General features: G+C 37.9%; 1 pseudogene; it reads left to right on the top strand.

Moving 5' to 3' along the window:
* The first annotated feature begins 382 nt into the window (after nt 1–382).
* On the top strand, nt 383–1044 carry LOC122197508 (SUN domain-containing protein 1-like; annotated as a pseudogene).
* Nucleotides 1045–13914: the final 12870 nt, after the last annotated feature.

The following is a 13914-nucleotide window of genomic DNA, read 5'->3' as shown; positions in this document are numbered from 1 at the left end:
AAGGAATCCATTCCGCCAAATTCAAGAGCTCATTTGAAGAAGCCTCCATGGAAGATCACTCTCACATTTCTCATCAAGAACTTCGTACTTTTACCACTACTGCTGCTTTTGTCTTGCTACTACTGCTTTTGCCTGAGACAATTCTGCGTTTACCATTTGTGGACAAGGGCATTTATTCTATAGGGCTCGATAGACTGTTAAGGAAACCAAGTCCTTACATACGACTACAAAGATGATCCATGTTCAGATTGATGTTGATTGATGTTGTGGACAAAAAAATCGAGAAAGAGATTAATGTCAACCTTTCCACTTCTAGCTACAATCGAAGATCAGTGGTGAATGTTAAGGATACAATGATTACTGTTTTCCAGTTGACGACACGATGGTGAAGGAATCCACTCCGCCAAATTCAAGAGCTCATTTGAAGAAGCCTCCCTGGAAGATCACTCTCACATTTCTCATCAAGAACTTCGTACTTTTACTACTACTACTGCTTTTGTCTTGCTACTACTGCTTTTGCCTGAGACAATTCTGCGTTTACCATTTGTGAACAAGGGCATTTATTCTATAGGGCTCGATAGACTGTTAAGGAAACCAAGTCCTTACATACGACTACAAAGATGATCCATGTTTAGATTGATGTTGATTGATGTTGTGGACAAAAAAATCGAAAAAGAGATTAAAGATTTAAGAAATAGACAGAGTGAAAGAGTAGATGATTTTGATTTTACATACAAGAGAAAATGACATGATCTGGGTGATGGCGTTCAATATAAGATACAATCATTGATTGGTAATGAATGGAAATGGAAAAATAAATCTAACAAGGGTTTAGAGCGATTTAACCTCAAGAAGGGGAATGATGAAATGTTTCATGGTGATATGATGTTGGATAAAATGAAAAGTTATGTGAAGCAGATGATTGAGAAGGCAATTGAAAAGCATGTTGCTGATGGGCTTGGTACTATTGACCATGCGACTATGGGTAGTAGAGGAACGTTGAGCCCTACAAATTGTAAAATGGGATTCACCTGTTTGCTCTGAAGATTCTGCAAACTAGTTTTTCCCTTCACGCTGGAACCTCAAATTTGGCTGATCATTACTGGACATGTTCATACACACAAAATTAATCAAAACTTATATGTGAAATACCCTTATTACCTTCTTAATAGACCTTAGGTTCAAGTGGACAACCACGTGTCAGCCACATGATGCTATTTGCCAGACGCAAATTCGTCAACTGATTGTGTGTTATACTGGACATGTTATTTCAGGTTAGAGGGACTAAATAAATAGTTCATCGTCTAATTTATTATCTCGTAAAGCTCGCAAATAAGTTAAATGAATGATTCGACAAATTTTAAAAAACATTGTTGGGCTAATGTGTGATTTTCCTTAAAGGCTACTACATAATATTATTCTTTGGCCTATCTACATAATATTTACAGGCCCAAAACATTAGATCTTGTAATATAGGACATTAAGTTTTTTGCTTAGTAGAATTCGATAGTCATCATGAAAATCAAGAAACAAAGAATAAATAGATTGCATTAGAGTTTCGAGGTTCAAGATTGAAAAAATTGGGGTTGTCACAATGTTAAAACGATATAAAATGGCTATCATCTTGTAATGGAAGCAACAACCCAACCTCCTCAAGGTTGTCCATCTCTAAGCACATAATGGAAATAAATGAATGATTTTTGTTTTTAAGGGTTTAATCAATCTCAATAATCTCACATCTTGTTTTTATTCTCATATATACGTAACATCCCAAAATAATAACATAAAAATTTTCATTTACAAATTAATAAATTGTAATACATATCATGTCCATAAACCATGGTTGTCAAGATTTAGCAAAACATCTTTAAATCAAAGTAAATCACAGAATGAGGAAACATGCGATGTGTGCACTGTAATCATCCCGAGCCCTTCCATTTTTGAAAAAACGAAGCAGCTGAAACATAAACTGAAAACATAAGCACAAAGCTTAGTGAGTTCACCAAAATACCACATACAACACATATCATATAACGGGCCCTGCCCAAATGAGATACGGGCCCTGCCTACACTCGCATAATAGTGAGATATGGGGCATGTCCACACTCAAATAACGGGCCCCGCCCAATGAGATACAGGCCCCGCCCACACTCGGATAATAATGAGATACGAGCTCCGTCCACACTTAGATAATAATGAGATACGGGCCTCGCCCACACTCAGATAATAGTAAGATACGGGCCTCGCCCACACTCATATAATGGTGAAATACGGGCCCTGACCAAACTCAGATAATAATGTGATACGAGCCCTGCCCACACTCAGATAATAGTCAGATACGGGCCCCGTCCACACTCACATAATGGGCCCCACCTAATAAACATACATATACAAGTACATAAAAGTATCACACCACCAACAAGTATAGTAACATAACCAAATGAGGGTCAGCCTTGGTGCCTTAGACCCGCTAAACCAGTGGGTAAACTTACCTCGCACTATCGAATCACACATACGATCCTTGGTTGCTGGCTGACAGATCCCCGAACTACCATTCATCAAAATAACACTCAATTAACAATTGGGTTCCAATACATAACCATAGATCTATACTTGGGGTAAAAATACCATTTTACCCCTAACCTAGCTTGGTCCAAGACCAAGGCCCAAACTTACACTCTAAAGGCCCAAAAGCTAATTAATCAACCGAGGCCCAATTCTCCAAATTGGGCCCAAACCCCTTACTTGGGCCTTACCCTAATGCCTATCCAAATATCCTAATCTATACACTTGCTCTCAGATGGCTCAAGAAGAACCCAAACACCTAAGCCCAAAAGAAAGCCTAACTCGAAGCCCAAACACGATTAAGGTTTTCACATAAAATGACGATTAGGGTTAAGTAAGCATTAAGGACTTAATCCATCAATTCCATCACTTTACTAGGTCAATCATACAATGTGGTCGGGCATAATTCGTAACTCCAATCCAACGGTCCAAAACGCAGATCCCGATAAGTCCTAAACTAAAGTCTCCAAGATTAGGGTTTTCTAAACCCTAATTAGGGTTTCCAATCGAAGAACTGCCAACAAGGTCCAAGGTTAAGTTTTTAGGCTGATTAGAATTTCACTAGATCGTGCACCACCCACTGCCACCTCGGGCGATGGTGGTAGACGGCGATTCATGGCAGTACCCACCACCTTACTGTGGTGATGGTTTTGATTCTAAGACAAAACAATGACAAAAGCATTCAAAACATTAGTCCAATCACACATATAAAAACATGGCCACCGAAAATGGTGGCTAGTGGCAACAAAACGGTGGCAGCCACCACCTCACAGTGGTGGTGGTGGGTTTTCCTTGGTTTTCCAACCAAAGATTGCTCGTACAACAAAAATGGATACCGAAAACAACATATACACATGAACACACATACACTCAGCCACCTACTAGGTGGCTGACGACGCCATAATAAAACAAAAACGACGACCAAAGGGCAGCGGCGACATAAAGCGATGTATAAGACCCCATACTTACCGAAAGGAACGAAGGAGAAGACAGGTGAGTTGCGGTTTAGCCTTATCGAGAGCTTTTCGGTCATTCACGACCTATACTTAGTCATTCACAGCTTCCTCCTTCGGTCTCAGTGGTCCTTCCAGCCGCTCACAACGTCACCGTAGCACGGGTTGTGGTGGTGGCATTCGACGGCAAGGTAGCAGGTGGTAGGGTGGCGGTCGGACTCAACAAGGTGGGCGGCGGCTGAGGAGACTCCACAATGATGGCGGATGGTGAAATGAAACTAGGTTTAGGGTTTGCATTAGGAAAACAAGGGGAAGGGGCACCAGGTTTAATCTTGTGCCCACTTTTAAACTTAAATCCCTTTTCCAAGTTTGGTCCTTCTCCAGAAGATCTTTTTCTATTTAAGACCACTAATTACCAAACAGCCCCCATCTTCCAAAATTCATTACAATTCAAGTCCAAATGATTTAATATAGATCCCAAAATTCCAGAAATTATATAATTTAACTTCTTATGGCTAACACTAATAAATTATTAATTTTATCTTTTTATTTATTAATTTTTAATGAAATGTTATAATTCTTCCCCACTTAAATTGGATTTTGTCCTCGAAATCATTCCTTATCATTCCCGACATGCCAAACAACTTGAGCAACACGACCACAACCCGAACACACCCCAGCCTTCCCAAGCCAACCGAAACCAACCCTCGCAGGGCTTTACAACCTGAAGATGAACGAATTCCTTGTAACATAATCACATTTACTCAATCTGAAATCTGAAGTCTCGAGATGGTCTGACTCCCTAACTGTCACACCCCCAAACCGAAATGGCAGAAACATTCGGGAGTGGAGGACGTCATGTAAGGTATCACAACAATTGCATCATAGTAATCCAAGTAAAAACAACCACTACATTGAATAAGTAAAATATTTACATCTGTTTGATACATAGTTTGTATACACCAAAAGTATAACAAAATATAAAAGACATGACTCTATACGCTATGTCTTCTCAAAAGCTGCGGGAGTACCTGTCTACTGATTTCCTGAGAATACAAGTGGTTTTGAAAAGAGTATCAGCATTAAAGCTGGTGAGTTCATAAGAATGTTTTTGAATGCAAACCTAATTTTGAATCTGTGTAAGAATGTTTGTATGCTTTCCAAGAAAATCCAATATTTTCTAACATATGTATTTGTTACTGTAGTCCATGAAGTATTAGTTCGTATGCCTAGTTACCACCAGCTGTATTTCATAATGTTGTTTTGAGTGAGGCCCATTGTAAGAAAACCCTGGATACCACCAGTAATGTATAAAATGTTCTGTTTTGAAAACCCTGGTTACCACCAGTAATGTATAAAATGTTCTGTTTTGAAAACCCTATTACCACCAGTAATGTATAGTAGTTTTATTACTTAAAATAAAACTATGTATTGTATCCTTGGAATCCTCCAGTTGTAGTATGTAGTAGTTCTATTAATGAAAATTAAACTAATGAAGAATGAATCCCGTAAACAAATTGTTAGTTTATACTATTTTGAGTCGTATAAGCATGCTTGATATGACTGATGACCTCTACCACGTTCTTCAGGCGTCAGACAGTATTATATTTGTTACACCAGGCATGCTTGCCTAACTGTAGCTAGCAGTTTAGGTGTGAGATTGTCAGTCCCGAATAGATGTATTCACAAATATCACGCTCTCCCTCCAGGAGACTCTAGTTACATTAAAAGATAGGATTTAACATGTACCCCGAAAGGTACAATTGAAGAGTTGTCTCACAATCCTGTATTAACTAGTTTACGTGTAGTTCTTTATTGTTCTATTGTATTTGAATCCGTCTGTATACTTTGTAGAGTAATAATAATTATACTTAGATAATTATTTTAATGTTATACTCTTTAAATCTGAAAGTAGTAATGTATATCATAAACTAAGTCTGTCATAGTTTATACGTTTATCAATGTAAAAGCTCTGAATTTGTAAAACCATATATTGAAGCCCCAAACTATATCTATTATACTTTTCATGTATGTTATGTACTTGGTTCATGTATTGATCTGAAAACTATGCAATTTTGGCTAAAAGCTAAAAACCGTCCCTTATGCTCAACAAGTTACAAAAGGGATAAAATATCTAAACAATTTATAAAAATGTGGAAACCGTATGATTGTATCAATTGCATCAGATTAAAACGTGTTGAAATCCTTTTGTATAAATTCACAAAATCATTTGTGTTTGGCTTGTATTCCCCCTGAAAACGTATAAAAACTAAAAGCATAGATGTATGAACTCACATTTAGTTGCGTGAAAGTGTCAGACAACGAAACTGGAAATGAAGACCCTCGCGTTGATGTACGCGACACTTAACGGGATCCTAATAACAATTTAATACATATATGAATTTTATTAGCGAAACCATTAATTATAGTGTTGGGAAAACACTTGCTTTTGGTTTATGTGACAACCCGATATTTCGAGACAATATGATGGATCACAAGTCAAATTTAGGTCAAAATTTAACTTTCCTAAAATCTTATTTTGGTTAAATAATGTAGAAGGAATCGTATCAAGGTTTTTGTACATATAAAGAACCCTAGAATCCGAGTTATAACGACGAAGTTATGACCAACCGAAGATTCTCGGCAAAACCGGCAACACTAATAGACGTAAAACGCGAAGTTTCAATACAATAATTTTTAGCTTTAGGTATCTAAATGAAATTTTTAGATATTATTAAACCGTAAACGTACATGAGAAGAATGCCCAAATCTAACCTCATATGAGGAAGTAATGATTTTTCGAAGTTTCAGACATAGCGATAGACAGCTAAAAACTCAAAAATCTAGATCGAACGACTTTTTGCCAACATGATCCAAATGAGAATCGAAGATCTCATCAATGGTATTACAGCGGTAAAACGTCTGGCGAAAACAGACATCGGATAAAGGAGTTAGGGAATTTTAGAGGACTTTTCCTGCCCCGGCCTATTAATAATATAACATTAAAAATAAATCAAAATCAGACGACGGAGTCTAAAGGAAAGTTGTAGATCGTAGTCTCACCTACACGTGGATATAAAGAACGTCGAAAGCGGAGTTTGTATGAGGAAGATATGAATTTTTGAAGTTTACTAAATAATTAAAATATAAATTTAATTCAAAATCCGGTATTATCCGAAGGAGGAGTCATCAGACCAATCCAAGTTACGCCCAGCGTACCCTCGTACGCCTAGCGTACTCGGATGCTAGGCTTCGGCTCGTCCACGTCGCTCCGATGCTTCGACCGAGGATGCGGTCATGCATGACGCATGAGTACGCCCCGCGTACTCTCGTACGCTCAACGTACCGATGACATCCAGCCACTATAAATAGAATGCGAGGGCGCCGGTAATTTTTGCTCAATTCTTCTCTTTCTCGCGCCGAAGCTCTATGTTTAAACCCTCGTAGCCATCCCGAAGTCCCGGTTTTCATATCCAAGTTGGGAAGGAAGTTTTACGCTCCCGAGATTCCCGAGAAATCCGCTTGCTTGAGTAGAAGTTCTGCTCGGTTTTTGTCTCGCTTTTTTCAATCTATCATGTGAGTTCATACCCCTATAATCCACACTTTTAAATGTTTTATAAATGTTTTTATATGCTTTTAAGGGGGGGGGGGGGGGGAATACAAGTAAAACACACGATTATTATCGTGTGTTATATAAAGTTTCATTATACACTTTTTATCAACGGAATCATATGTGATTTATAACTATTATAGGGAAACTTTCGTATGCAAAATATATCATGATAACATCATATATTTTGAAATGAAAATTGTTGTTATATATGTATAAATGAAACACTCTGCTTATACTGTATGTATATGTGTCCATCTTAGGCACTACAAAAATTATACTTTTCATAACAAGTGAGCATTTCACTAGGGATTACTATACAAACGAGACAATTTTTAGAAAACTATAGTAGGTATAGTTTTACGAGAACATCACGAACTTTTACATACTAGAAATACTATTTCAGGGAGATACATTCATATACAAGAACAAACGAACATTTTCATATGTACTTCAAATAGTTTTCTCAAACGTTTTTACATGTTAAAACACTTTTAGAAACTGTCTTACAAACAGTAGGTTTCCTTTTTGAATCTGTTATAGTTGTGCTTCAAACAAAGGTTTTCTCACACTTAAACTGTCTTGTCAAACGGTTTTCGAATCGATTTATAAACTGACATCAAGTCATAAACTCTTATTTATTAAACTTTCCAAAGGTTTTACAAAACTTCTTTTATACTTTTATATTGTTAAATGCTTGCCTATATTTGTATAGTTAAATAAGAAAGGTTCAAAAGACTTAGAACAGTTAGCTCGCCTTATTTCTTTTTCTGTTCTCATTGGGATGTGGCCTTAGGGTATCAATTATTCGTCCGAATGTCGTCTAAATATTAGTTATATATCATGTATACCTATATAGACATAAATGTTCCATCAGTTAATTCAGTTCCGACACTCTTGGGTAGCAAGGGTGTATAAACCTACTTGGACACTCATCAATTATATTCCAGTAAACTATTATAGGAATAGTTTAGGGGATACAAAACATTATTCCTATTACAAGAAATTACACCAGAGTCAGTTCATTCACGAGTCTAAACTACATGCTATATGAAGGGATACTCTTACAGACATTCCTCTTACATGGATACACTTATATGGATACTCTTACAAGGATACTTTTACATAGATACTATATGATAAGATACTATAAGGGATTAACTATTCCTACACCCGTCTGTTAGCAACAGAGGTAAATGCACATCTACGGATGTCTACGGTTGATACCATTACAGGTATACTTAAGGGACTAATTATTCCTACACCCAGCTGTTAGCAACAGAGGTAAATGCACATCTACAGATGTCTACTGTTGATCCATTTACGGCGAGTTTCCACGCCGTGTGTATTTTAGTACCAAAGGATAATACTTAAGTTATTAGCTCATTAACTTTATTTTGTGATACATTCACATAACGACATGGTAGACTAATACCTATATAATTATATTGTTACCTTTATTTTGTGTCACGTTCACATAACCGACGAGGTAGATTATACTAGAATATCTTAGTACCAAAGGATACAAACATAAGTTATTATATTATTACTTTTATAGTTTTATAATAATAGTTAAACAGGGAAAAACGTCACATTTTCAAGTGATGCGTACTTTCAAAACAGTCAGGTCTTGGTTAAAGACTACTTTCAAAACATTCGGGTCTTGGTAGAAGACTACTTTTTATACTAGTAGGAAATATGAGATTTTCTAGGGTTTTCATACTTATACTAAATGTTTCATAAAACATTCACCAGTCTTTCATAACAACTTTTCAAATCAATAACATCAAAATACTTATGAATTCACCAACTTTATTGCTGATACTTGCTTTCAAAATAACTTGTATTCTCAGGTTACAAATAGATAGGTACCGATGCAAGGTTTAGAGGAGACGGAGTAGTCAAGACTCATATTTTATTTTGAGTATTCATTATGTTGTTTTATACTATGAAAGAACGCATTTGTAAGCTGAATTATTCTATTAATGCAATGGATGATGTTGTTGCTTGTTTACTACTTTACATTGTTGTGATACATACATGACGTCCTCCGCCCCAGAACGTTTCCACCGTTCTCGGTTTTGGGGTGTGACAGATTGGTATCAGAGCATAGTTTATAGTGAATTAAGTATATCAACCCATAAAAGATATACTAACTATAAATACATAGGGATTAAAAATACTATGACCAAGAGTTTATACTTTAAATAGTAAAATATTTAATTTAGTATACGTGCCTGCATTCATACTAAAATCAGTGTCACTAGGACAGTACAAAAGAATTATGATTGTTGGGCAACACAGGTCGACTTAGAGACATATGGTCAAAACTGGGAAGATATAGCCTGATCAACTATATTATCCGAGGGTTGACTAGCACGTACCTAAGTGTAGTTGTGTGGTTGCAAGAAGTCTAAAATCTTATCAACAATGCCACAATGAGAATAGTAGAACATAACATTAAACTTAAGATACTATAGGTGTATTTGGTGTTACTATAAGTACTTTATACTTGAGAACTAAAACGGGATCTTCATTACTAAGTTGATAGTTGCTAAGTGGATACAATAAGGCTATATGTAATTAGGATGTTATAGACTTAGAATCTATGAAAATTTTACTTTACCCCTATTCTGTGTGAATTTGGAGTTAAGGTCACTTATTTGAAGGCCTATCCTATTTCGATTACATATAAATGGTATGCACTTCACAAATAGTGATGTAACTAATGAAGACTTTCTAAATAATTATCTAGATAGTTCGTCTAATAATTATTTTCTTACCCCAATTCTCGCGTAGATAACATGGCTGGACTCCATCCCCACGGCAACCAGTACCTTCCGAATGAGGTCATTGCCGAATGGTTTGAAGAAGAACCAGAGAATGATCATCCTATCCCTATGAATGATCACCATGATGAAGACCTTTCGGACGGTGCTAAATACGAACCCGAGGTTGAGAACCTACCCCAGGCAGCTCCCGTTCCAATTCCTAACCCTCGTCCGACTTTTCATGGCCCGACGCTGCCATGGGTGGAATGTTTGGAAGCATGGAGCCAAGGGCAAGATCAGCCCATGCCATTTAATGGTGACCGAATCTTTTATGACCTGAGCAATGGGGGCTCAGCAGACAGAATCTTACCAATCTTGGTCCACAGAGTGGCCCGAAATGAGATTCAAGGCAGGACAGCCCTACGTCAGATCATTGAAGTTGTCGCCGATGCGAGAATGCATACCCTCCTCACCATTCGTCTAGAAGATGCTCGTGAGAGATCTGAAAGAGACCATGAAGCCCTGCTTCAAGCACTGACTAAATGACGAGCCGGAGTCATAGAACTCCGCGTATGCCAGAGGGTGTACAAAATACACCTACTTGATGTGGAACGTCAACTGGCTGAACTGAGAGTTCACCAGAGGGATAACCGTCGCCAGTAGTAGATGCTTTACTTTATTTTACTTGTAAAATGGAATTGTTTTTTTGTCTATGCCCGATGTGGCATTTTCTATGAAACTATCTTGTACTGTAAGTACATTTGGTTAGGTCTTTATGATGTCAAGAACTATATTCTCTGGATATGATGTAAGACCTTTTACAAGGTCATTTTCCCGAAGTTTTATGCCATGAATATCAAAGATATTGACAGTCGGCTAACTTCTGTGTCATTCTTTATTCAAGTACTCTTATCATACTATCATTGGAGTCTATCTGAAACATGCTTTAGTCAAGTCATTGGACTATAGTAATTTAGGTCCGGAAACATTTCCAAGTCTCTTTTAGTGGTTGGATCATGTTATTCACCAACCAACGATACCTCGGCTTGAACAACAAGCGTCTTGAGACCATTCTACGAACTTACTTCCACTCATTACTAGGACTGCATCATAGGGATGTAGGTCAACCCTTCATAAACACACTTCCACTCAGTACTAGGACTGCATCATAGGGATGTAGGTCAAACTTCCGCAAACATACTTCCAATCCGTACTAGGACTGCATCATAGGGATGTAGGTCAAACTTTCGAGAACATAGTCTTACTCTTTACTTGAACAATCGAAGTACATCTAGAGTCAACCAGAATCGCTCACAAAATCCTTATCTTTCGTGTTACAGAATCATGTCGTCATCCGGAAACAATCAGCCGAGCAACGAAACCCTTATCCTCCATATCGACGCTGCTACATTACAAGCTGCAGTAGCAGCTGCTGTGACAACTTTCCTTACACACATCAACTCAGGAAACACAAGCAAGACCGACAAAGTATTCGAGAGTTCCGATGGTAGTACCAAACCAGGAAACCAACAAATGGAAACAGTCATAGACTTGCGAAGCCGTAAGACCGAAAGGAAGAGACGATATCGTCAAGCCCTAAAGGAGCGCAAGAGATCCCAAAGACTTGCCATGCCACAACAACAAGTGGCAAAGCCTGCAAAACGCTTTAGGAAGCAATTTTCAAGGTGGTGTAATGAGGAAGGCAGTCGTGTCCACATAACACTGGCTAAACACCTCACTCCCACCACCAAGGCTAGTACTAGCCAGTCATGCCACCAATGCGGGGAGATAGGGCACCTCAAGAAGGATTGCCCTATAACAAAGAACTTAGGCGCAGACGGTAGGATTCTCAGGATCACAGTTGCAGGAGAACCTACTCCGAACCCACGTTAATGTAATTTAGGCGTTTCGTTGTAACAGACTTATAAACCATCCAAAACTAGTGTAACCAGAGTCTTATCTTTTACGGGATCCCGTCGGTATAGGGATGCTCGTGCCGCGTATACTTGCCTTTTGTAGTATACCTTATTCGCAGCAATAGTCTTGTAGTAGTCTAAAGTACTATAACTCTGTTGATGGTTGCACGGTTGTGTTTTGTCTGTAAACATCTTATGTTCAAATCTAATGTCTTTAAGTTTCCTTATGATTCCGACATTATCATACGACTTGATTCAATTTGATCCTCACAAAAACAACTTCATACGTACATCTCTTTCTTCGAAATTGCCTTTCCAGCGAAGCCGTCATATCAGAACACCAAGTACTCATGAATGGAGTACCTCATTGTTCTTTTCCTTTCCGAAGAAATCCCCGAAGTACCACTCATACAGTACGTCAAGTTCAAATCCAAAGATCCATACGGTTGATCTATCGCTGATGAATGTATACATATGGGTGATATATAATCAAGGTTCTACAGGTTTAGAATTGACGATTCCACTTTATCTTCTTTTTCCTTGATGGGATGTGAGCTTAAAGAAGAATCAATTATTCCACTACCTTTTCAATCTTAATTATATACGACTCGTATACACGAGATTGTGATCGTTGAACCATGTATGAATTCTAATATGAACTTCAAGACAGAGACTGCCCCAAGACTACGAGTGATCGTGCTGCCATGCGAATAAACTTAGAAGCCAAACACATGCCCTTCTTGTCGATTGGGACAAGAGAGACAGATAGAACAAAAGTACCTATCCTTTTTCCTTAATTCATGAGTAATCATACTCTCTTTTAGATCTTCACGACATCTAATCAACCACAAGGTTCTGACTTCATAATCAGTATGAATTGGTTGTGTTCTTATGCAAGAGGAAAGGTCACTGCCTATACCTCAAGACAGCTTAAGACACAGGAAGTAAACTATACAACACATGATCTTGAGTCAGGAGCAGCGGTAATTGCTTTGAAGATCTGGAGACACTATTTGTAGGGTACAAGATGTACTATTCTCACAGTCCACAAAAATATTCAACATACGTTCGACCAAGAAGAGTTATCATGCCAGTGAAGTCAAACGAAAGAAGCAAAGTCGTATCCTGATAGTGAAAGGTTCGCTGGAATGCCTAGCGAGCAACCGAGTTCACTTAAGAACACTAGAAGAAAATAAAACTTCTAACCGTAGCATGGTTATCAATTTTGTTTAAACTCTAATTTCGGGACGAAATTCCCTCTAACGGGGGGATGATGTGACAACCCGATATTTCGAGACAATATGATGGATCACAAGTCAAATTTAGGTCAAAATTTATCTTTCCTAAAATCTTATTTGGGTTGAATAAAGTAGTAGGAATCGTATCAAGGTTTTCGTACATATAAAGAACCCTAGAATCCGAGTTATAACGAAGAAGTTATGACCAACCGAAGATTCTCGGCAAAACCGGCAACACTGATAGACGTCAAACGCGAAGTTTCAATACAATAATTTTTAGCTTTGGGTATCTAAATGAAAGTTTTAGATATCATTAAACCGTAAACGTACATGAGAAGAATGCCCAAATCTGACCTCATATGAGGAAGTTATGATTTTTCAAAGTTTCAGACATAGCAGTAGACAGATAAAAACTCGAAATCTAGATCGAACGGCTTTTTGCCAACATGACCTAAACGAGAATCGAAGATCTCATCAATGGTATTACAGCGGTAAAAAGTCTGGTGAAAACAGACATCGGATAAAGGAGTTAGGGAATTTTAGCGGACTTTTCCTGCCCCGGCAATTAAAAATATAACATTAAAAATAAATCAAAATCAGCCGACGGAGTCTAAACGAAAGTTGTAGACCGTAGTCTCACCTACGCGTGGATATAAAGAACGTCGAAAACGGAGTTCGTATGAGGAAGATATGAATTTTTGAAGTTTACTAAATAATTAAAATATAAATTTAACTCAAAATCTGGTATTATCCGAAGGAGGAGTCATCAGACCAATCCAAGTTACGCCCAGCGTACCCTCGTACGCCTAGCGTACTCGGATGCTAGGCTTCGGCTCGTCCACATCGCTCCGATGCTTCGAC

Source organism: Lactuca sativa, chromosome 4 (assembly GCF_002870075.4).
Source record: "Lactuca sativa cultivar Salinas chromosome 4, Lsat_Salinas_v11, whole genome shotgun sequence".
Lineage (NCBI taxonomy): Eukaryota > Viridiplantae > Streptophyta > Magnoliopsida > Asterales > Asteraceae > Lactuca > Lactuca sativa.
This window is presented reverse-complemented; position numbering and strand designations above follow the sequence as displayed.